This window comes from Cervus elaphus, chromosome 18 (assembly GCF_910594005.1).
Source record: "Cervus elaphus chromosome 18, mCerEla1.1, whole genome shotgun sequence".
In the NCBI taxonomy this organism is placed as follows: domain Eukaryota; kingdom Metazoa; phylum Chordata; class Mammalia; order Artiodactyla; family Cervidae; genus Cervus; species Cervus elaphus.
In genome coordinates this window covers 9,398,835-9,421,285 of record NC_057832.1, presented here as the reverse complement: position 1 = coordinate 9,421,285, position 22,451 = coordinate 9,398,835, and positions in this window count along the sequence as shown.

The window sequence follows — 22,451 nt, the reverse complement described above, 5'->3', positions numbered from 1 at the left end:
AGAGGCGTCCCAATTGCCCTGCGAAGCCTCGAGGAGAATCCCGAGTTGTCCCTCGCAACTAGGCAGGAGTCCTGCCGTCGCTGAACAAACACGTGTGTGGAAGGGCCATCCCCGTCGTAACTCGAGAATATACCCCAGGTTCCCGCCGCAACTCGAGAAAAACCATGAGACTTCCCCCTCGCCGCGAGATGAGGCCCGATTCCCCTGCACTGCGTGCAGAGCAATTCCGTCTTGCACATCACACATGAAAGGAGCCTTGATTTCCTTGATGGCACTCCAGAGAAACCCCAAGAACACTGTTTCAAGGCTAGAGGGACCCTGAGGTCACTGTAGCAACACGAAAGAGCTCCGTGGACCAAAAATCAACTCGAGATGAGAGGTTAGTCCCTGGCTTCGACTCCAGAGGAATACCACTTTACCACAAGCACCTCAAGAGGAGGCTTCTCTCAGCTCTAGGTATGTGAGAGGGACCCTGAGTTTGCGGCCTCAAGTGGAATGGACACCGCGATGCCCTGACTCGAAATAAGGCCGGATATCCCTGCAGTGACTTGAATGCAGGCTCGTCTTGCATCTCCCAAGACGAAAGGATGTCTGAATCCCCTGTGGAGACCACAGAGAAAGACCTAGTTCCCCACCTCATGGCGACCGGAGGCCTTACACCCTTTGAAAACTCCAGAGGTATGCGGAGATCAGTGCCTCCAAAGGAGACGATGCCTGACTCCTCGTGAAACTTGATAGGAGTCCCAGGATTCCTGTGGCACGTGGAAAGGGACCCTTGGTCTCCCGCCTCAGCTGGAGAGGCGTCCCAATTGCCCTGCCAAGCCTCGAGGAGAATCCCGAGTTGTCCCTCGCAACTAGGCAGGAGTCCTGACGATGCTGAACAAACACGTGGGTGGAAGGGCCATCCCCGACTTAACTCGAGAATATACCCCAGGTTCCCGCCGCAACTCGAGAAAAACCATGAGACTTCCCCCTCGCTGCGAGATGAGGCCCAATTCCACTCCACTGCGTGCAGAGCAATTCCGTGTTGCACATCACACATGAAAGGAGCCTTGATTTCCTTGATGGCACTCCAGAGAAACCCCAAGAACACTGCTTCAAGGCTATAGGGATCCTGAGGTCACTGTAGCAACACGAAAGAGATCCATGGACCAAAAATCAACTCGAGATGAGAGGTTAGTCCCTGGCTTCGACTCCAGAGGAATACCACCTTACCAGAAGCAACTCAAGAGGAGGCTTCTCTCATCTGTAGGTATGTGAGAGGGACCCTGAGTTTGCGGCCTCAAGTGGAATGGACACCTCGATGCCCTGACTCAAAATAAGGCCGGATATCCCTGCAGTGACTTGAATGCCGGCTCGTCTTGCATCTCCCAAGACGAAAGGATGTCTGATTCCCTTGTGGAGACCACTGAGAAAGACCTAGTTCCCCACCTCATCGCTACCGGAGGCCTTACATCCTTTGAAAACTCCAGAGGTACGCGGAGATCAGTGCCTCCAAAGGAGACGATGCCTGACTCCTCGTGAAACTTGATAGGAGTCCCGGGATTCCTGTGGCACGTGGAAAGGGACTCTTGGTCTCCCGCCTCAGCTGGAGAGGCGTCCCAATTGCCCTGCCAAGCCTCGAGGAGAATCCCGAGTTGTCCCTCACAACTAGGCAGGAGTCCTGACGTCGCTGAAGAAACCCGTGGGTGGAAGGGCCATCTCCGTCGTAACTCGAGAATATACCCCAGGTTCCCGCCGCAACTCGAGAAAAACCATGAGACTTCCCCGTCGCCGCGATATGAGGCCTGATTCCCCTGCACTGCGTGCAGAGCAATTCCGTGTTGCACATCACACATGGAAGGAGCCTTGATTTCTTTGATGGCACTCCAGAGAAACCCCAAGAACACTGTTTCAAGGCTAGAGGGATCCTGACGTCACTGTAGCAACACGAAAGAGCTCCATGGACCAAAAATCAACTCGAGATGAGAGGTGAGTCCCTGGCTTCGACTCCAGAGGAATACCCCCTTACCACAAGCACCTCAAGAGGAGGCTTCTCTCAGCTCTAGCTATGTGAGAGGGACCCTGAGTTTGCGGCCTCAAGTGGAATGGACACCGCGATGCCCTGACTCGAAAAAAGGCCGAATATCCCTGCAGTGACTTGAATGCAGGCTCGTCTTGCATCTCCGAAGATGAAAGGATGTCTGAATCCCCTGTGGAGACCACAGAGAAAGACCTAGTTCCCCACCTCATCGCGACCAGAGGCCTCACATCCTTTGAAAACTCCAGAGGTACGCGGAGATCAGTGCCTCCAAAGGAGACGATGCCTGACTCCTTGTGAAACTTCATAGGAGTCCCAGGATTCCTGTGGCACGTGGAAAGGGACCCTTAGTCTCCTGTCTCAGCTGGAGAGGCGTCCCAATTGCCCTGCCAAGCCTCGAGGAGAATCCCGAGTTATCCCTCGCAACTAGGCAGGAGTCCTGACGTCGCTGAACAAACACGTGGGTGGAAGGGCCATCCCCGTCGTAACTCGAGAATATACCCCAGGTTCCCGCCGCAACTCGAGAAAAACCATGAGACTTCCCCCTCGCCGCGAGATGAGGCCCGATTCCCCTGCACTGCGTGCAGAGAAATTCCGTCTTGCACATCACACATGAAAGGAGCCTTGATTTCCTTGATGGCACGCCAGAGAAACCCCAAGAACACTGTTTCAAGGCTAGAGGTATCCTGAGGTCACTGTAGCAACACGAAAGAGCTCCGTGGACCAAAAATCAACTCGAGATGAGAGGTTAGTCCCTGGCTTCGACTCCAGAGGAATACCACCTTACCACAAGCACCTCAAGAGGAGGCTTCTCTCAGCTCTAGGTATGTGAGAGGGACCCTGAGTTTGCGGCCTCAAGTGGAATGGACACCGCGATGCCCTGACTTGAAATAAGGCCGGATATCCCTGCAGTGACTTGAATGCAGGCTCGTCTTGCATCTTCCAAGACGAAAGGATGTCTGAATCCCCAGTGTAGACCACAGAGAAAGACCTAGTTCCCAACCACATCGCGACCGGAGGCCTCACATCCTTTGAAAACTCCAGAGGTACGCGGAGATCAGTGCCTCCAAAGGAGACAATGCCTGACTCCTCGTGAAACTTGATAGGAGTCCCAGGATTCCTGTGGCAAGTGGAAAAGGACCCTTGGTCTCCCGCCGCAGCTGGAGAGGCGTCCCAATTGCCCTGCCAAGCCTCGAGGAGAATCCCGAGTTGTCCCTCGCAACTAGGCAGGAGTCCTGACGTCGCTGAACAAACACGTGGCTGGAAGGGCCATCCCCGTCGTAACTCGAGAATATACCCAAGGTTCCCGCCGCAACTCGAGAAAAACCATGAGACTTCCCCCTCGCCGCGAGCTGAGGCCCGATTCCCCTGCACTGCGTGCAGAGCAATTCCCTGTTGCACATCACACATGAAAGGAGCTTTGATTTCCTTGATGGCACTCCAGAGAAACCCAAACAACACTGTTTCAAGGCTAGAGGGATCCTGAGGTCACTGTAGCAACACGAAAGAGCTCCGTGGAACAAAAATCAACTCGAGATGAGAGGTTAGTCCCTGGCTTCGACTCCAGAGGAATACCACTTTACCACAAGCACCTCAGGAGGAGGCTTCTCTCAGCTCTAGGTATGTGAGAGGGACCCTGAGTTTGCGGCCTCCAGTGGAATGGACACTGCGATGCCCTGACTCGAAATAAGGGCGGATATCACGGCAGTGACTTGAATGCAGGCTCGTCTTGCATCTCCCAAGACGAGAGGATGTCTGAATACCCTGTGGAGACCACAGAGAAAGACCTAGTTCCCCACCTCATGGCGACCGGAGGCCTCACATCCTTTGAAAACTCCAGAGGTATGCGGAGATCAGTGCCTCCAAAGGAGACGATGCCTGACTCCTCGTGAAACTTGATAGGAGTCCCAGGATTCCTGTGGCACGTGGAAAGGGACCCTTGGTCTCCCGCCTCAGCTGGAGAGGCGTCCCAATTGCCCTGCCAAGCCTCGAGGAGAATTCCGAGTTGTCCCTCGCAACTAGGCAGGAGTCATGACGACGCTGAACAAACACGTGGGTGGAAGGGCCATCCCCGTCGTAACTCGAGAATATACCCCAGGTTCCCGCCGCAACTCGAGAAAAACCATGAGACTTCCCCCTCGCTGCGAGATGAGGCCCGATTCCCCTGCACTGCGTGCAGAGCAATTCCGTGTTGCACATGACACATGAAAGGAGCCTTGATTTCCTTGATGGCACTCCAGAGAAACCCCAAGAACACTGTTTCAAGGCTAGAGGGATCCTGAGGTCACTGTAGCATCACGAAAGAGCTCCGTGGCCCAAAAAGCAACTCGAGATGAGAGGTTAGTCCCTGGCTTCGACTCCAGAGGAATACCACCTTACCACAAGCACCTCAAGAGGAGGCTTCTCTCAGCTGTAGGTATGTGAGAGGGACCCTGAGTTTGCGGCCTCAAGTGGAATGGACACCGCGATGCCCTGACTCGAAATAAGGCCGGATATCCCTGCAGTGACTTGAATGCGGGCTCGTCTTGCATCTCCCAAGATGAAAGGATGTCTGAATCCCCTGTGGATTCCACAGAGAAAGACCTAGTTCCCCACCTCATGGCGACCGGAGGCCTCACATCCTTTGAAAACTCCAGAGGTACGTGGAGATCAGTGCCTCCAAAGGAGACGATGCCTGACTCCTCGTGAAACTTGATAGGATTCCCAGGATTCCTGTGCCACGTGAAAGGGACACTTGGTCTCCCGCCTCAGCTGGAGAGGCATCCCAATTGCCCTGCCAAGCCTCGAGGAGAATCCCGAGTTGTCCCTCGCAACTAGGCAGGAGTCCTGACGTCGCTGAACAAACACGTGGCTGGAGGGCCCATCCCCGTCATAACTCGAGAATATACCCCAGGGTCCCGCCGCAACTGGAGAAAAACCATGAGACTTCCCCCTCGCCGCGAGATGAGGCTCGATTCTCCTGCACTGCATGCAGAGCAATTCCGTGTTGCACATCAAACATGAAAGGAGCCTTAATTTCCTTGATGGCACTCCAGAGAAACCCCAAGAACACTGTTTCAAGGCTAGAGGGATCCTGAGGTTACTGTAGCAACACGAAAGAGCTCCGTGGACCAAAAATCAACTCGAGATGAGAGGTTAGTCCCTGGCTTCAACTCCAGAGGAATACCACCTTACCACAAGCACCTCAAGAGGAGGCTTCTCTCAGCTCTAGGTATGTGAGAGGGACCCTGAGTTTGCGGCCTCAAGTGGAATGGACACTGCGATGCCCTGACGCGAAATAAGGCCGGATATCCCTGCAGTGACTTGAATGCAGGCTCGTCTTGCATCTCCCAAGATGAAAGGATGTCTGAATCCACAATGGAGACCACAGAGAAAGACCTAGTTCCCCACCTCATCGCGACCGGAGGCCTCACATCCTTTGAAAACTCCAGAGGTACACGGAGATCAGTGCCTCCAAAGGAGACGATGCCTGACTCCTCGTGAAACTTGATAGGAGTCCCAGGATTCCTGTGGCACGTGGAAAGGGATCCTTGGTCTCCCGCCTCAGCTGGAGAGGCGTCCCAATTGCCCTGCCAAGCCTCGAGGAGAATCCCGAGTTGTCCCTCGCAACTAGGCAGGAGTCCTGACGTCGCTGAACAAATACGTGTGTGGAAGGGCCATCCCCGTCGTAACTCGAGAATTTACCCCAGGTTCCCGCCGGAACTCGAGAAAAACCATGAGACTTCCCCCTCGCCGCGAGATGAGGCCTGATTCCCCTACACTGTATGCAGAGCAATTCCGTGTTGCACATCACACATGAAAGGAGCCTTGATTTCCTTGATGGCACTCCACAGAAAGCCCAAGAACACTCTTTCAAGGCTAGCGGGATCCTGAGGTCACTGTAGCAACAGGAAAGAGCTCTGTGGACCAAAAATCAACTCGAGATGAGAGGTTAGTCCCTGGCTTCGACTCCAGACGAATACCACCTTACCACAAGCATCTCAAGAGGAGGATTCTCTCAGCACTAGGTATGTGAGAGGGACCCTGATTTTGCGGCCTCAAGTGGAATGGACACTGCGATGCCCTGACGCGAAATAAGGCCGGATATCCCTGCAGTGACTTGAATGCAGGCTCGTCTTGCATCTCCCAAGATGAAAGGTTGTCTGAATCCCCTGTACAGACCAAAGAGAAAAACCTAGTTCCCCACCTCATCGCGACCGGAGGCCTCATATCCTTTGAAAACTCCAGAGGTACGCCGAGATCAGTGCCTCCAAAGGAGACGATGCCTGACTCCTCGTGAAACTTGATAGGAGTCCCAGGATTCCTGTGGCACGTGGAAAGGGACCCTTGGTCTCCCGCCTCAGCTGGAGAGGCGTCCCAATTGCCCTGCCAAGCCTCGAGGAGAATCCCGAGTTGTCCCTCGCAACTAGGCAAGAGTCCTGACGTCGCTGAACAAACACGTGGGTGGAAAGGCCATCCCCGTCGTAACTCGAGAATATACCACTGGTTCCCGCCGCAACTCGAGAAAAACCATGAGACTTCCCCCTCGCCGTTAGATGAGGCCTAATTCCCCTGCACTGCATGCAGAGCAATTCCGTGTTGCACATCACACATGAAAGGAGCCTTGATTTCCTTGATGGCACTCCAGAGAAACCCCAAGAACACTGTTTCAAGGCTAGAGGGATCCTGAGGTCACTGTAGCAACAGGAAAGAGCTCTGTGGACCAAAAATCAACTCGAGATGAGAGGTTAGTCCCTGGCTTCGACTCCAGACGAATACCACCTTACCACAAGCATCTCAAGAGGAGGATTCTCTCAGCACTAGGTATGTGAGAGGGACCCTGATTTTGCGGCCTCAAGTGGAATGGACACTGCGATGCCCTGACGCGAAATAAGGCCGGATATCCCTGCAGTGACTTGAATGCAGGCTCGTCTTGCATCTCCCAAGATGAAAGGTTGTCTGAATCCCCTGTACAGACCAAAGAGAAAAACCTAGTTCCCCACCTCATCGCGACCGGAGGCCTCACATCCTTTGAAAACTCGAGAGGTACGCTGAGATCAGTGCCTCCAAAGGAGACGATGCCTGACTCCTCGTGAAACTTGATAGGAGTCCCAGGATTCCTGTAGCACGTGGAAAGGGACCCTTGGTCTCCCGCCTCAGCTGGAGAGGCGTCCCAATTGCCCTTCCAAGCCTCGAGGAGAATCCCGAGTTGTCCCTCGCAACTAGGCAGGAGTACTGCCGTCGCTGAACAAACACGTGTGTGGGAGGGCCATCCCCGTCGTAACTCGAGAATATACCCCAGGTTCCCGCCGCAACTCGAGAAAAACCATGAGACTTCCCCCTCGCCGCGAGATGAGGCCCGATTCCCCTGCACTGCGTGCAGAGCAATTCCGTGTTGCACATCACACATGAAAGGAGCCTTGATTTCCTTGATGGCACTCCAGAGAAACCCCAAGAACACTGTTTCAAGGCCAGAGGGATCCTGAGGTCACTGTAGCAACACGAAAGAGCACCGTGGACCAAAAATCAACTCGAGATGAGAGGTTAGTCCCTGGCTTCGACTCCAGAGGAATACCACCTTACCACAAGCACCTAAAGAGGAGGCTTCTCTCAGCTCTAGCTATGTGAGAGGGACCCTGAGTTTGCGGCCTCAAGTGGTATGGACACCGCGATGCCCTGACTCAAAATAAGGCCGGATATCCCTGCAGTGACTTGAATGCAGGCTCGTCTTTCATCTCCCAAGACGAAAGGATGTCTGAATCCCCTGTGGAGACCACAGAGAAAGACCTAGTTCCCCACCTCATCGCGACCGGGGGCCTCACATCCTTTGAAAACTCCAGAGGTACGCGGAGATCAGTGCCTCCATGGGAGACGATGCCTGACTCCTCGTGAAACTTGATAGGAGTCCCAGGATTCCTGTGGCACGTGGAAAGGGACCCTTGGTCTCCTGCCTCAGCTGGAGAGGCGTCCCAATTGCCCTGCCAAGCCTCGAGGAGAATCCCGAGTTGTCCCTCGCAACTAGGCAGGAGTCCTGCCATCGCTGAACAAACACGTGGGTGGAAGGTCCATCCTCTTCGTAACTCGAGAATATACCCTAGGTTCCCGCCGCAACTCGAGAAAAACCATGAGACTTCCCCCTGGCCGCAAGATGAGGCCCGATTCCCCTGCACTGCGTGCAGAGCAATTCTGTGTTGCACATCACACATGAAAGGAGCCTTGATTTCCTTGATGGCACTCCAGAGAAACCCCAAGAACACTGTTTCAAGGCTAGAGGGATCCTGAGGTCAATGTAGTAACACGAAAGAGCTCCGTCGCCCAAAAATCAACTCGAGAATAGAGGTTAGTCCCTGGCTTCGACTCCAGAGGAATACCACTTACCACAAGCACCTCAAGAGGAGGCTTCTCTCAGCTCTAGCTATGTGAGAGGGACCCTGAGTTTGCGGCCTCAAGTGGTATGGACACCGCGATGCCCTGACTCGAAATAAGGCCGGATATCCCTGCAGTGACTTGAATGCAGGCTCGTCTTGCATCTCCCAAGACGAAAGGATGTCTGAATCCCCTGTGGAGACCACAGAGAAAGACCTAGTTCCCCACCTCATCGCGACCGGGGGCCTCACATCCTTTGAAAACTCCAGAGGTACGCGGAGATCAGTGCCTCCAAGGGAGACGATGCCTGACTCCTCGTGAAACTTGATAGGAGTCCCAGGATTCCTGTGGCACGTGGAAAGGGACCCTTGGTCTCCCGCCTCAAATGGAGAGGCGTCCCAATTGCCCTGCCAAGCCTCGAGGAGAATCCCGAGTTGTCCCTCGCAACTAGGCAGGAGTCCTGACGTCGCTGAACAAACACGTGGGTGGAAGGGCCATCCTCTTCCTATCTCGAGAATATACCCCAGGTTCCCGCTTCAACTCGAGAAAAACCATGAGACTTCCCCCTCGCCCCGAGATGAGGCCCGATTCCCCTGCACTGCGTGCAGAGCAATTCTGTGTTGCACATCACACATGAAAGGAGCCTTGATTTCCTTGATGGCACTCCAGAGAAACCCCAAGAACACTGTTTCAAGGCTAGAGGGATCCTGAGGTCAATGTAGCAACACGAAAGAGCTCCGTGGCCCAAAAATCAACTCGAGAAGAGAGGTTAGTCCCTGGCTTCGACTCCAGAGGAATACCACCTTACCACAAGCACCTCAAGAGGAGGCTTCTCTCAGCTGTAGGTATGTGAGAGGGACCCTGAGTTTGCGGCCTCAAGTGGAATGGACACCGCGATGCCCTGACTCGAAATAAGGCCGGATATCCCTGCAGTGACTTGAATGCAGGCTCGTCTTGCATCTCCCAAGATGAAAGGATGTCTGAATCCCCTGTGGATTCCACAGAGAAAGACCTAGTTCCCCACCTCATGGCGACCGGAGGCCTCACATCCTTTGAAAACTCCAGAGGTACGTGGAGATCAGTGCCTCCAAAGGAGACGATGCCTGACTCCTCGTGAAACTTGATAGGAGTCCCAGGATTCCTGTGGCACGTGAAAGGGACACTTGGTCTCCCGCCTCAGCTGGAGAGGCATCCCAATTGCCCTGCCAAGCCTCGAGGAGAATCCCGAGTTGTCCCTCGCAACTAGGCAGGAGTCCTGACGTCGCTGAACAAACACGTGGCTGGAAGGCCCATCCCCGTCATAACTCGAGAATATACCCCAGGGTCCCGCCGCAACTGGAGAAAAACCATGAGACTTCCCCCTCGCCGCGAGATGAGGCTCGATTCTCCTGCACTGCATGCAGAGCAATTCCGTGTTGCACATCAAACATGAAAGGAGCCTTGATTTCCTTGATGGCACTCCAGAGAAACCCCAAGAACACTGTTTCAAGGCGAGAGGGATCCTGAGGTTAGTGTAGCAACACGAAAGAGCTCCGTGGACCAAAAATCAACTCGAGATGAGAGGTTAGTCCCTGGCTTCAACTCCAGAGGAATACCACCTTACCACAAGCACCTCAAGAGGAGGCTTCTCTCAGCTCTAGGTATGTGAGAGGGACCCTGAGTTTGCGGCCTCAAGTGGAATGGACACTGCGATGCCCTGACGCGAAATAAGGCCGGATATCCCTGCAGTGACTTGAATGCAGGCTCGTCTTGCATCTCCCAAGATGAAAGGATGTCTGAATCCACAATGGAGACCACAGAGAAAGACCTAGTTCCCCACCTCATCGCGACCGGAGGCCTCACATCCCTTGAAAACTCCAGAGGTACACGGAGATCAGTGCCTCCAAAGGAGACGATGCCTGACTCCTCGTGAAACTTGATAGGAGTCCCAGGATTCCTGTGGCACGTGGAAAGGGACCCTTGGTCTCCCGCCTCAGCTGGAGAGGCGTCCCAATTGCTCTGCCAAGCCTCGAGGAGAATCCCGAGTTGTCCCTCGCAACTAGGCAGGAGTCCTGACGTCGCTGAACAAATACGTGTGTGGAAGGGCCATCCCCGTCGTAACTCGAGAATATACCCCAGGTTCCCGCCGCAACTCGAGAAAAACCATGAGACTTCCCCCTCGCCCCGAGATGAGGCCTGATTCCCCTACACTGCATGCAGAGCAATTCCGTGTTGCACATCACACATGAAAGGAGCCTTGATTTCCTTGATGGCACTCCACAGAAAGCCCAAGAACACTGTTTCAAGGCTAGCGGGATCCTGAGGTCCCTGTAGCAACAGGAAAGAGCTCTGTGGACCAAAAATCAACTCGAGATGAGAGGTTAGTCCCTGGCTTCGACTCCAGACGAATACCACCTTACCACAAGCATCTCAAGAGGAGGATTCTCTCAGCACTAGGTATGTGAGAGGGACCCTGATTTTGCGGCCTCAAGTGGAATGGACACTGCGATGCCCTGACGCGAAATAAGGCCGGATATCCCTGCAGTGACTTGAATGCAGGCTCGTCTTGCATCTCCCAAGATGAAAGGTTGTCTGAATCCCCTGTACAGACCAAAGAGAAAAACCTAGTTCCCCACCTCATCGCGACCGGAGGCCTCACATCCTTTGAAAACTCCAGAGGTACGCAGAGATCAGTGCCTCCAAAGGAAACGATGCCTGACTCCTCGTGAAACTTGATAGGAGTCCCAGGATTCCTGTGGCACGTGGAAAGGGACCCTTGGTCTCCCGCCTCAGCTGGAGAGGCGTCCCAATTGCCCTGCAAAGCCTCGAGGAGAATCCCGAGTTGTCCCTCGCAACTAGGCAGGAGTCCTGCCGTTGCTGAACAAACACGTGGGTGGGAGGGCCATCCCCGTCTTAACTCGAGAATATACCCCAGGTTCCCGCCGCAACTCGAGAAAAACCATGAGACTTCCCCCTCGCCGCGAGCTGAGGCGCGATTCCCCTGCACTGCGTGCAGAGCAATTCTGTGTTGCACATCACACATGAAAGGAGCCTTGATTTCCTTGATGGCACTCCAGAGAAACCCCAAGAACACTGTTTCAAGGCTAGAGGGATCCTGAGGTCAATGTAGCAACACGAAAGAGCTCCGTGGCCCAAAAATCAACTCGAGAAGAGAGGTTAGTCCCTGGCTTCGACTCCAGAGGAATACCACCTTACCACAAGCACCTCAAGAGGAGGCTTCTCTCAGCTCTAGGTATGTTAGAGGATCCCTGAGTTTGCGGCCTCAGGTGGAATGGACACCGCGATTCCCTGACTCGAAATAAGGCCGGATATCCCTGCAGTGACTTGAATGCAGGCTCGTCTTGCATCCCCCAAGACGAAAGGATGTCTGAATCCCCTGTGGAGACCACAGAGAAAGACCTAGTTCCCAACCTCATCGCGACCGGAGGCCTCACATCCTTTGAAAACTCCAGAGGTACGCGGAGATCAGTGCCTCCAAAGGAGACGATGCCTGACTCCTCGTGAAACTTGATAGGAGTCCCAGGATTCCTGTGGCACGTGGAAAGGAACCCTTGGTCTCCCGCCTCAGCTGGAGAGGCGTCCCAATTGCCCTGCCAAGCCTCGAGGAGAATCCCGAGTTGTCCCTCGCAACTAGGCAAGAGTCCTGACGTCGCTGAACAAACACGTGGGTGGAAAGGCCATCCCCGTCGTAACTTGAGAATATACCACTGGTTCCCACCGCAACTCGAGAAAAACAATGAGACTTCCCCCTCGCCGTTAGATGAGGCCTGATTCCCCTGCACTGCATGCAGAGCAATTCCGTGTTGCACATCACACATGAAAGGAGCCTTGATTTCCTTGATGGCACTCCAGAGAAACCCCAAGAACACTGTTTCAAGGCTAGAGGGATCCTGAGGTCACTGTAGCAACAGGAAAGAGCTCTGTGGACCAAAAATCAACTCGAGATGAGAGGTTAGTCCCTGGCTTCGACTCCAGAGGAATACCACCTTACCACAAGCATCTCAAGAGGAGGATTCTCTCAGCTCTAGCTATGTGAGAAGGACCCTGAGTTTGCGGCCTCAAGTGGAATGGACACCGCGATGCCCTGACTCGAAATAAGGCCGGATATCCCTGCAGTGACTTGAATGCAGGCTCGTCTTGCATCTCCCAAGACGAAAGGATGTCTGAATCCCCTGTGGAGACCACAGAGAAAGACCTAGTTCCCCACCTCATCGCGACCGGAGGCCTCACATCCTTTGAAAACTCCAGAGGTACGCGGAGATCAGTGCCTCCAAGGGAGACGATGCCTGACTCCTCGTGAAACTTGATAGGAGTCCCAGGATTCCTGTGGCACGTGGAAAGGGACCCTTGGTCTCCCGCCTCAGCTGGAGAGGCGTCCCAATTGCCCTGCCAAGCCTCGAGGAGAATCCCGAGTTGTCCCTCGCAACTAGGCAGGAGTCCTGACGTCGGTGAACAAACACGTGGGTGGAAGGGCCATCCTCTTCCTAACTCGAGAATATACCCCAGGTTCCCGCCTCAACTCGAGAAAAATCATGAGACTTCCCCCTCGCCGCGAGATGAGGCACGATTCCCCTGCACTGCGTGCAGAGCAATTCTCTGTTGCACATCACACATGAAAGGAGCCTTGATTTCCTTGATGGCACTCCAGAGAAACCCCAAGAACACTGTTTCAAGGCTAGAGGGATCCTGAGGTCAATGTAGCAACACGAAAGAGCTCCGTGGCTCAAAAATCAACTCGAGAAGAGAGGTTAGTCCCTGGCTTCGACTCCAGAGGAATACCACCTTACCACAAGCACCTCAAGAGGAGGCTTCTCTCAGCTCTATGTATGTGAGAGGATCCCTGAGTTTGCGGCCTCAAGTGGAATGGACACCGCGATTCCCTGACTCGAAATAAGGCCGGATATCCCTGCAGTGACTTGAATGCAGGCTCAACTTGCATCTCCCAAGATGAAAGGATGTCTGAATCCCCTGTGGAGACCACAGAGAAAGAACTAGTTCCCCACCTCATCGCGACCGGAGGCCTCACATCCTTTGAAAACTCCAGAGGTATGCGCAGATCAGTGCCTCCAAAGGAGACGATGAATGACTCCTCGGGAAACTTGATAGGAGTCCCAGGATTCCTGTGCACGTGGAAAGGGAACCTTGGTCTCCAGCCTCAGCTGGAGAGCCGTCCCAATTGCTCTGTGAAGCCTCGAGGAGAATCCCGAGTTGTCCCTCGCAACTAGGCAGGAGTCCTGACGTCGCTGAACAAACACGTGGGTGGAAGGGCCATCCCCGTCGTAACTCGAGAATATACCCCAGGTTCCTACTGCAACTCGTGAAAAACCATGAGACATCCCCCTCGCCGCGAGATGAGGCCCGATTCCCCTGCACTGCGTGCAGAGCAATTCCGTGTTGCACGTCACACATGAAAGGAGCCTTGACTTCCTTGACGGCACTCCAGAGAAACCCCAAGAACACTGTTTCAAGGCTAGAGGGATCCTGAGGTCACTGTAGCAACACGAAAGAGCTCCGTGGACCAAAAATCAACTCGAGATGAGAGGTTAGTCCCTGGCTTCGACTCCAGAGGAATACCACCTTACCACAAGCACCTCAAGAGGAGGCTTCTCTCAGCTCTAGGTATGTGAGAGGGACCCTGAGTTTGCGGCCTCAAGTGGAATGGACACCGCGATGCCCTGACTCGAAATAAGGCAGGATATTCCTGCAGTGACATGAATGCAGGCTCGTCTTGCATCTCCCAAGACGAAAGGACCGCTGAATCCCCAGTGGAGACCACAGAGAAAGACCTAGTTCCCCACCTCTTCGCGACCCGAGGCCTCACATCCGTTGCAAACTCCAGAGGTACGCGGAGATCAGTGCCTCCAAAGGAGACGATGCCTGACTCCTCGTGAAACTTGATAGGATTCCCAGGATTCCTGTGGCACGTGGATAGGGACCCTTGGTCTCCCGCCTGAGATGGAGTGGCGTCTCAATTGCCCTGCCAAGCCTCGAGGAGAATCCCGAGTTGTCCCTCGCAACTAGGCAGGAGTCCTGACGTGGCTTAACAAACACGTGGGTGGAAGGGCCATCCCCGTCGTAACTCGAGAATATACCCCAGGTTCCCGCCGCAACTCGAAGAAAACCATGAGACTTCCCCCTCGCCGCGAGATGAGGCCCGATTCTCCTGCACTGTGTGCAGAGCAATTCCGTGTTGCCCATCACACATGAAAGGAGCCTTGATTTCCTTGATGGCACTCCAGAGAAACCCCAAGAACACTGTTTCAAAGCTAGAGGGATCCTGACGTCACTGTAGCAACACAAAAGAGCTCCGTAGACCAAAAGTCAACTCGAGATGAGAGGGTAGTCCCTGGCTTCGACTCCAGAGGAATACCACCTTACCACAAGCACCTCAAGAGGAGGCTTCTTTCAGCTCTAGGTGTGTGAGAGGGATCCTGAGTTTGCGGCCTCAAGTGGAATGGACACCGCGATGCCCTGACTCGAAATAAGGCCAGATATCCCTGCAGTGACTTGAATGCAGGCTCGTCTTTCATCTCCCAAGATGAAAGGATGTCTGAATCCCCTGTGGAGACCACAGAGAAAGACCTAGTTCCCCCCCTCATGGCGATCGGAGGCCTCACATCCTTTGAAAACTCCAGAGGTAGGCGGAGATCAGTGCCTCCAAAGGAGACGATGCCTGACTCCTCGTGAAACTTGATAGGAGTCCCAGGATTCCTGTGGCACGTGGAAAGGGAACCTTGGTCTCCCGCCTCAGCTGGAGAGGCATCCCAATTGCCCTGCCAAGCCTCGAGGAGAATCCCGAGTTGTTCCTCGCAACTAGGCAGGAGTCCTGACGTCGCTGAACAAACACGTGGGTGGAAGGGCCATCCCCGTCGGACCTCGAGAATATACCCCAGGTTCCCTCTGAAACCCGAGAAAAACCATGAGACTTCCCCCTCGCCGCGAGATGAGGCCCGATTCACCTGCACTGCGTGCAGGGCAATTCCGTGTTGCACATCACACATGAAAGGAGCCTTGATTTCCTTGATGGCACTCCAGAGAAACCCCAAGAACACTGTTTCAAGGCTAGAGGGATCCTGAGGTCACTGTAGCAACACGAAAGAGCTGCGAGGACCAAAAATCAACTCGAGATGAGAGGTTAGTCCCTGGCTTCGACTCCAGAGGAATACCACCTTACCACAAGCACCTCAAGAGGAGGCTTCTCTCAGCTCTAGCTATGTGAGAGGGAACCTAAGTTTGCCACCTCAAGTGGAATGGACACCGCGTGCCCTGACTCGAAATAAGGCCACATATGTCTGAATTGACTTGAATGCCGGCTCGTCTTGCATCTCCCAAGATGAAAGGATGTTTGAATCCCCTGAGGAGACCACAGAGAAATACCTAGTTCCCCACCTCATCGCGACCGGAGGCCTCACATCCTTTGAAAACTCCAGAGGTACGCGGAGATCAGTGCCTCCAAAGGGACGATGCCTGACTCCTCGTGAAACTTGATAGGAGTCCCAGGATTCCTGTGGCACGTGGAAAGGGACCCTTGGTCTCCCGCCTCAGATGGAGAGGCGTCCCTATAGCCCTGCCAAGCCTCGAGAAGAATCCCGAGTTGTCCCTCGCAGCTAGGCAGGAGTCCTGACGTGGCTGAACAAACAAGTGGGTGGAAGGGTCATCCCCGTCGTAACTCGAGAATATACCCCAGGTTCCCGCTGCAACTCGAGAAAAACCATGAGACTTCCCCTCGCAGCTAGATGAGCTCCGATTCCCCTGCACTGCGTGCAGAGCAATTCCGTGTTGCACATCACACATGAATGGAGCCCTGATTACCTTGATGGCACTCCAGAGAAACCCCAAGATCACTGTTTCAAGGCTAGACGGATCCTGAGGTCACCGTAGCCACACGAAAGAGCTCCGTGGACCAAAAATCAACTCGAGATGAGAGGTTAGTCCCTCGCTTCGACCCCAGAGGAATCCCACCTTACCACAGGCACCTCAAGAGGAGGCTTCTCTCAGCTCTAGGTATGTGAGAGGGACCCTGATTTTGCGGCCTCAAGTCGAATGGACGCTGCGATGCCCTGACTCGATATAAGGCTGGATATCCCTGCAGTGACTTGAATGGAGGCTCGTCTTGCATCTCCCAAGACGAAACGATGTCTGAATCCCCTGTGGAGACCACAGAGAAAGACCTAGTTCCCCACCTCATGGCGACCAGAGGCCTCACATCCTTCGAAAACTCCAGAGGTACGCGGAGATCAGTGCCTCCAAAGGACACGATGCCTGACTCCTCGTGAAACTTGATAGGAGTCCCAGGATTCCTGTGGCACGTGTAAAGGGACCCTTGGTCTCCCACCTCAGCTGGAGAGGCGTCCCAATTGCCTTGCCAAGCCTCCAGGAGAATCCCGAGTTGTCCCTTGCAACTAGGCAGGAGTCCTGACGTCGCTGAACAAACACGTGGGTGGAAGGGCGATCCCCATCGCAACTCGAGAGTATAGCCCAGGTTCCCGGGGCACCTCGAGAAAAACCATGAGACTTCCCCCTCGCCGCGAGATGAGGCCCGATTCCCCTACACTACATGCAGAGCAATTCCGTGTTGCACATCACACATGAAATGAGCCTTGATTTCCTTGATGGCACTCCAGAGAAACCCCAAGAACACTGTTTCAAGGCTAGAGGGATCCTGAGCTCACTGTAGCAACACGAAAGAGCTCCGTGGACCAAGAATCAACTCGAGATGTGAGGTTAGTCCCTGGTTTCGACTCCAGAGGAATACCACCTTACCACAAGCACCTCAAAAGGAGGCTTCTTTCAGCTCTAGGTATGTGAGAGGGAACCTGATTTTGCCACCTCAAGTGGAATGGACACCGCGTGCCCTGACTCGAAATAAGGCCACATATGTCTGAAGTGACTTGAATGCCGGCTCGTCTTGCATCTCCCAAGATGAAAGGATGTTTGAATCCCCTGAGGAGACCACATAGAAATACCTAGTTCCCCACCTCATCGCGACCGGAGGCCGCACATCATTTGAAAACTCCAGAGGTACGCGGAGATCAGTGCCTCCAAAGGGGACGATGCCTGACTCCTCGTGAAACTTGATAGGAGTCCCAGGATTCCTGTGGCACGTGGAAAGGGACCCTTGGTCTCCCGCCTCAGCTGGAGAGGCATACCAATTGCCCTGCCAAGCCTCGAGGAGAATCCCGAGTTGTCCCTCGCAACTAGACAGGAGTCCTGACGTCACTGAACAAACACGTGGGTGGAAGGGCCATCCCCGTCGTAACTTGAGAATATACCCCAGATTCCCGCCGCAACTCGAGAAAAACCATGAGACTTCCCCCTCGCCGCGAGATGAGGCTCGATTCTCCTGCACTGCATGCAGAGCAATTCCGTGTTGCACATCACACATGAAAGGAGCCTTGATTTCCTTGATGGCACTCCAGAGAAACCCCAAGAACACTGTTTCAAGGCTAGAGGGATCCTGAGGTCACTGTAGCAACACGAAAGAGCTCCGTGGACCAAAAATCAACTCGAGATGAGAGGTTAGTCCCTGGCTTCGACTCCAGAGGAATACCACCTTACCACAAGCACCTCAAGAGGAGGCTTCTCTCAGCTCTAGCTATGTGAGAGGGACCCTGATATTGCTGCCTCAAGTGGAATGGACACCGCGATGCCCTGACTCGAAATAAGGCCGGATATCCCTGCAGTGACTTGAATGCAGGCTCGTCTTGCATCTCCCAAGATGAAAGGATGTTTAAATCCCCTGTGGAGACCACAGAGAAAGACCTAGTTCCCACCTCATCGTGACCGGAGGCCTCACATCCCTTGAAAACTCCAGAGGTACGCGGAGATCAGTGCCTCCAAAGGGACGATGCCTGACTCCTGGTGAAACTTAATAGGAGTCCCAGGATTCCTGTGGCACGTGGAAAGGGACCCTTGGTCTCCCGCCTCAGCTGGAGAGGAATCCCAATTTTCCTGCCAAGCCTCGAGGAGAATCCCGAGTTGTCCCTCGCAACTAGGCAGGAGTCCTGACGTGGCTGAACAAACACGTGGGTGGAAGGGCCATCCCCTTCGTAACTCGAGAATATACCCCAGGTTCCCACCGCAACTCGAGAAAAACCAAGAGACTTTCCCCATGCCGCAAAATGAGGCCCGATACCCTGCACTGCATGCAGAGCAATTCCGTGTTGCACATCACACATGAAAGGAGTCTTGATTTCCTTGATGGCACTCCAGAGAAACCCTAAGAACACTGTTTCAAGGCTAAAGGGATCCTGAGGTCACTGTAGCAACACGAAAGAGCTCCGTGGACCAAAAATCAACTTGAGATGAGAGGTTAGTCCCTGGCTTCGACTCCAGAGGAATAACACCTTACCACAAGCACCTCAAGAGGAGGCTTCTCTCAGCTCTAGGTATGTGAGAGGGACCCTGAGTTTGCGGCCTCAAGTGGAATGGACACTGCGATGCCCTGAGGCGAAATAAGGCCGGATATCCCTGCAGTGACTTGAATGCAGGCTCGTCTTGCATCTCCCAAGACGAAAGGATGTCTGAATCCCCTGTGGAGACCACAGAAAAAGACCTAGTTCCCCACCTCATGGCGACCGGAGGCCTCACATCCTTTGAAAACTCCAGAGGTACGCGGAGATCAGTGCCTCCAAAGGAGACGATGCCTGACTCCTCGTGAAACTTGATAGGAGTCCCAGGATTCCTGTGGCACGTGGAAAGGGACCCTTGGTCTCCCGCCTCAGCTGGAGAGGCGTCCCAATTGCCCTGCCAAGCCTCGAGGAGAATCCCGAGTTGTCCCTCGCAACTAGGCAGGAGTCCTGACGTCACTGAACAAACACGTGGGTGGAAGGGCCATCCCCGTCGCAACTCGAGAATATACCCCAGGTTCCCGCTGCAACTCGAGAAAAACCATGAGACTTCCCCCTCGCCGCGAGATGAGGCCCGATTCCCCTGCACTGCGTGCAGAGCAATTCCGTGTTGCACATCACACATGAAAGGAGCCTTGATTTCCTTGATGGCACTCCAGAGAAACCCCAAGAACACTGTATCAAGGCTAGAGGGATCCTGAGGTCACTGTAGCAACACGAAAGAGCTCCGTGGACCAAGAATCAACTCGAGATGAGAGGTTAGTCCCTCGCTTCAACTCCTGAGGAATACCACCTTACCACATGCACCTCAAGAGGAGGCTTCTCTCAGCTCTAGGTATGTGAGAGGGACCCTGAGTTTGCTGCCTCAAGTGAAGTGGACACCGCGATAACCTGACTTGAAATAAGGCCGGGTATCCCTGCAGTGACTTGAATGCAGGCTCCTCTTACATCTCCCAAGACGAAAGGATGTCTCAATCCCTTGTGGGGACCACAGAGAAAGACCTAGTTCCCCACCTCATTGCGAACGGAGGCCTCACATCCTTTGAAAACTACAGAGGTATGCGGAGATCAGTGCCTCTAAAGGAGACGATGCCTGACTACTCGTGAAAATTGATAGGATTCCCAGGAATTCCTGTGGCACGTGGAAAGGGACCCTTGGTCTCCCGCCTCAGCTGGAGAGGCGTCCCAATTGCCTTGCCAAGCCTCGAGGAGAATCCCGAGTTGTCCCTCGCTACTAGGCAGGAGTCCTGACGTCGCTGAACAAACACGTGGGTGGAAGGGCCATCCCCATCGTAACTCGAGAATATACCACAGGTTCCCGCCGCAACTCGAGAAAAACCATGAGACTTCTCACTCGCCGCGAGATGAGGCCCGATTCCCCTACAATGCGTGCAGAGCAATTCCGTGATGCAAATCACACATGAAAGGAGCCTTGATTTTCTTGATGGCACTCCAGAGAAACCCCAAGAACACTGTTTCAAGGCGAGAGGGATCCTGAGGTCACTGTAGCAACACGAAAGAGCTCCGTGGACCAAAAATCAACTCGAGATGAGAGGTTAGTCGCTGGCTTCAACTCCAGAGGAATACCACCTTACCACAAGCACCTCAAGAGGAGGCTTCTCTCAGCTCTAGGTATGTGAGAGGGACCCTGAGTTTGCAGCCTCAAGTGGAATGGACACCGCGATGCCCTGACTCGAAATAAGGCCTGATATCCCTGCAGTGACTTGAATGCAGGCTCGTCTTGCATCTCCCAAGAAGAAAGGATGTCTGAATCCCCTGTGGAGACCACAGAGAAAGACCTAGTTCCCCACCTCATCACGCCCGGAGGCCTCACATCCTTTGAAAACTCCAGAGGTACGCGGAGATCAGTGCCTCCAAAGGAGACGATGCCTGACTCCTCGTGAAACTTGATAGGAGTCCCAGGATTCCTGTGGCACGTGGAAAGGGACCCTTGGTCTCCCGCCTCAGCTGGAGAGGCGTCCCAATTGCCCTGCCAAGCCTCGAGGAGAATCCCGAGTTGTCCCTCGCAACTAGGCAGGAGTCCTGACGTCGCTGAACAAACACGTGGCTGGAAGGGCCATCCCCGTCGTAACTCGAGAATATACCCCAGGTTCCCGCCGCAACTCGAGAAAAACCATGAGACTTCCCCCTCGCCGCGAGATGAGGCTCGATTCCCCTGCACTGCATGCTGAGCAATTCCCTGTTGCACATCACACATGAAAGGAGCCTTGATTTCCTTGATGGCACTCCAGAGAAACCCCAAGAACACTGTTTCAAGGCTAGAGGGATCCTGAGGTCACTGTAGCAACACGAAAGAGCTGCGTGGACCAACAATCAACTCGAGATGAGAGGTTAGTCCCTGGCTTCGACTCCAGAGGAATACCACCTTACCACAAGCACCTCAAGAGGAGGCTTCTCTCAGCTCTAAGTATGTGAGAGGGACCCTGAGTTTGCGGCCTCAAGTGGAATGGACACCGCGATGCCCTGACTCGAAATAAGGCCGGATATCCCTGCAGTAACTTAAATGCAGGCTCGTCTTGCATCTCCCAAGACGAAAGGATGTCTGAATCCCCTGTGGAGACCACAGAGAAAGACCTAGTTCCCCACATCATCGCGACCGGAGGCCTCACATCCTATGAAAACTCCAGAGGTACGCGGAGATCAGTGCCTCCAAAGGAGACGATGCCTGACTCCTCGTGAAACTTGATAGGAGTCCCAGGATTCCTGTGGCACGTGGAAAGGGACCCTTGGTCTCCCGCCTCAGCTGGAGAGGCGTCCCAATTGCCCTGCGAAGCCTCGAGGAGAATCCCCAGTTGTCCCTCGCAACTAGGCAGGAGTCCTGACATCGCTGAACAAACACGTGTGTGGCAGGGCCAGCCCCGTCGTAACTCGAGAATATACCCCAGGTTCCCGCCGCAACTCGAGAAAAACCATGAGACTTCCCCCTCGCCGCGAGATGAGGCCCGATTCCCCTGCACTGCGTGCAGAGCAATTCCGTGTTGCACATCACACATGAAAGGAGCCTTGATTTCCTTGATGGCACTCCAGAGAAACCCCAAGAACACTGTTTCAAGGCTAGAGGGATCCTGAGGTCACTGTAGCAACACGAAAGAGCTCTGTGGGCCAAAAATCAACTCAAGATGAGAGGTTAGTCCCTGGCTCGACTCCAGAGGAATACCACCTTACCACAAGCACCTCAAGAGGAGGTTTCTCTCAGCTCTAAGTATGTGAGAGGGACCCTGAGTTTGCGGCCTCAAGTGGAATGGACACCGCGATGCCCTGACTCGAAATAAGGCCGGATATCCCTGCAGTGACTTGAATGCAGGCTCGTCTTGTATCTCCCAAGATGAAAGGATGTCTGAATCCCCTGTGGAGACCACAGAGAAAGACCTAGTTCCCCATCTCATCGCGACCGGAGGCCTCACATCCTTTGAAAACTCCAGAGGTACGCGGAGATCAGTGCCTCCAAAGGAGACAATGCCTGACTCCTCGTGAAAATTGATAGGAGTCCCAGGATTCCTGTGGCACGTGGAAAGGGACACTTGGTCTCCCACCTCAGCTGGAGAGGCGTCCCAATTGCCCTGACAAGCCTCGAGGAGAATCCCGAGTTGTCCCTCGCAACTAGGCAGGAGTCCTAACGTCGCTGAACAAACACGTGGGTGGAAGGGCCATCCCCGTCGTAACTCGAGAATATACCCCAGGTTCCCGCCGCAACTCGAGAAAAACAATGAGACTTC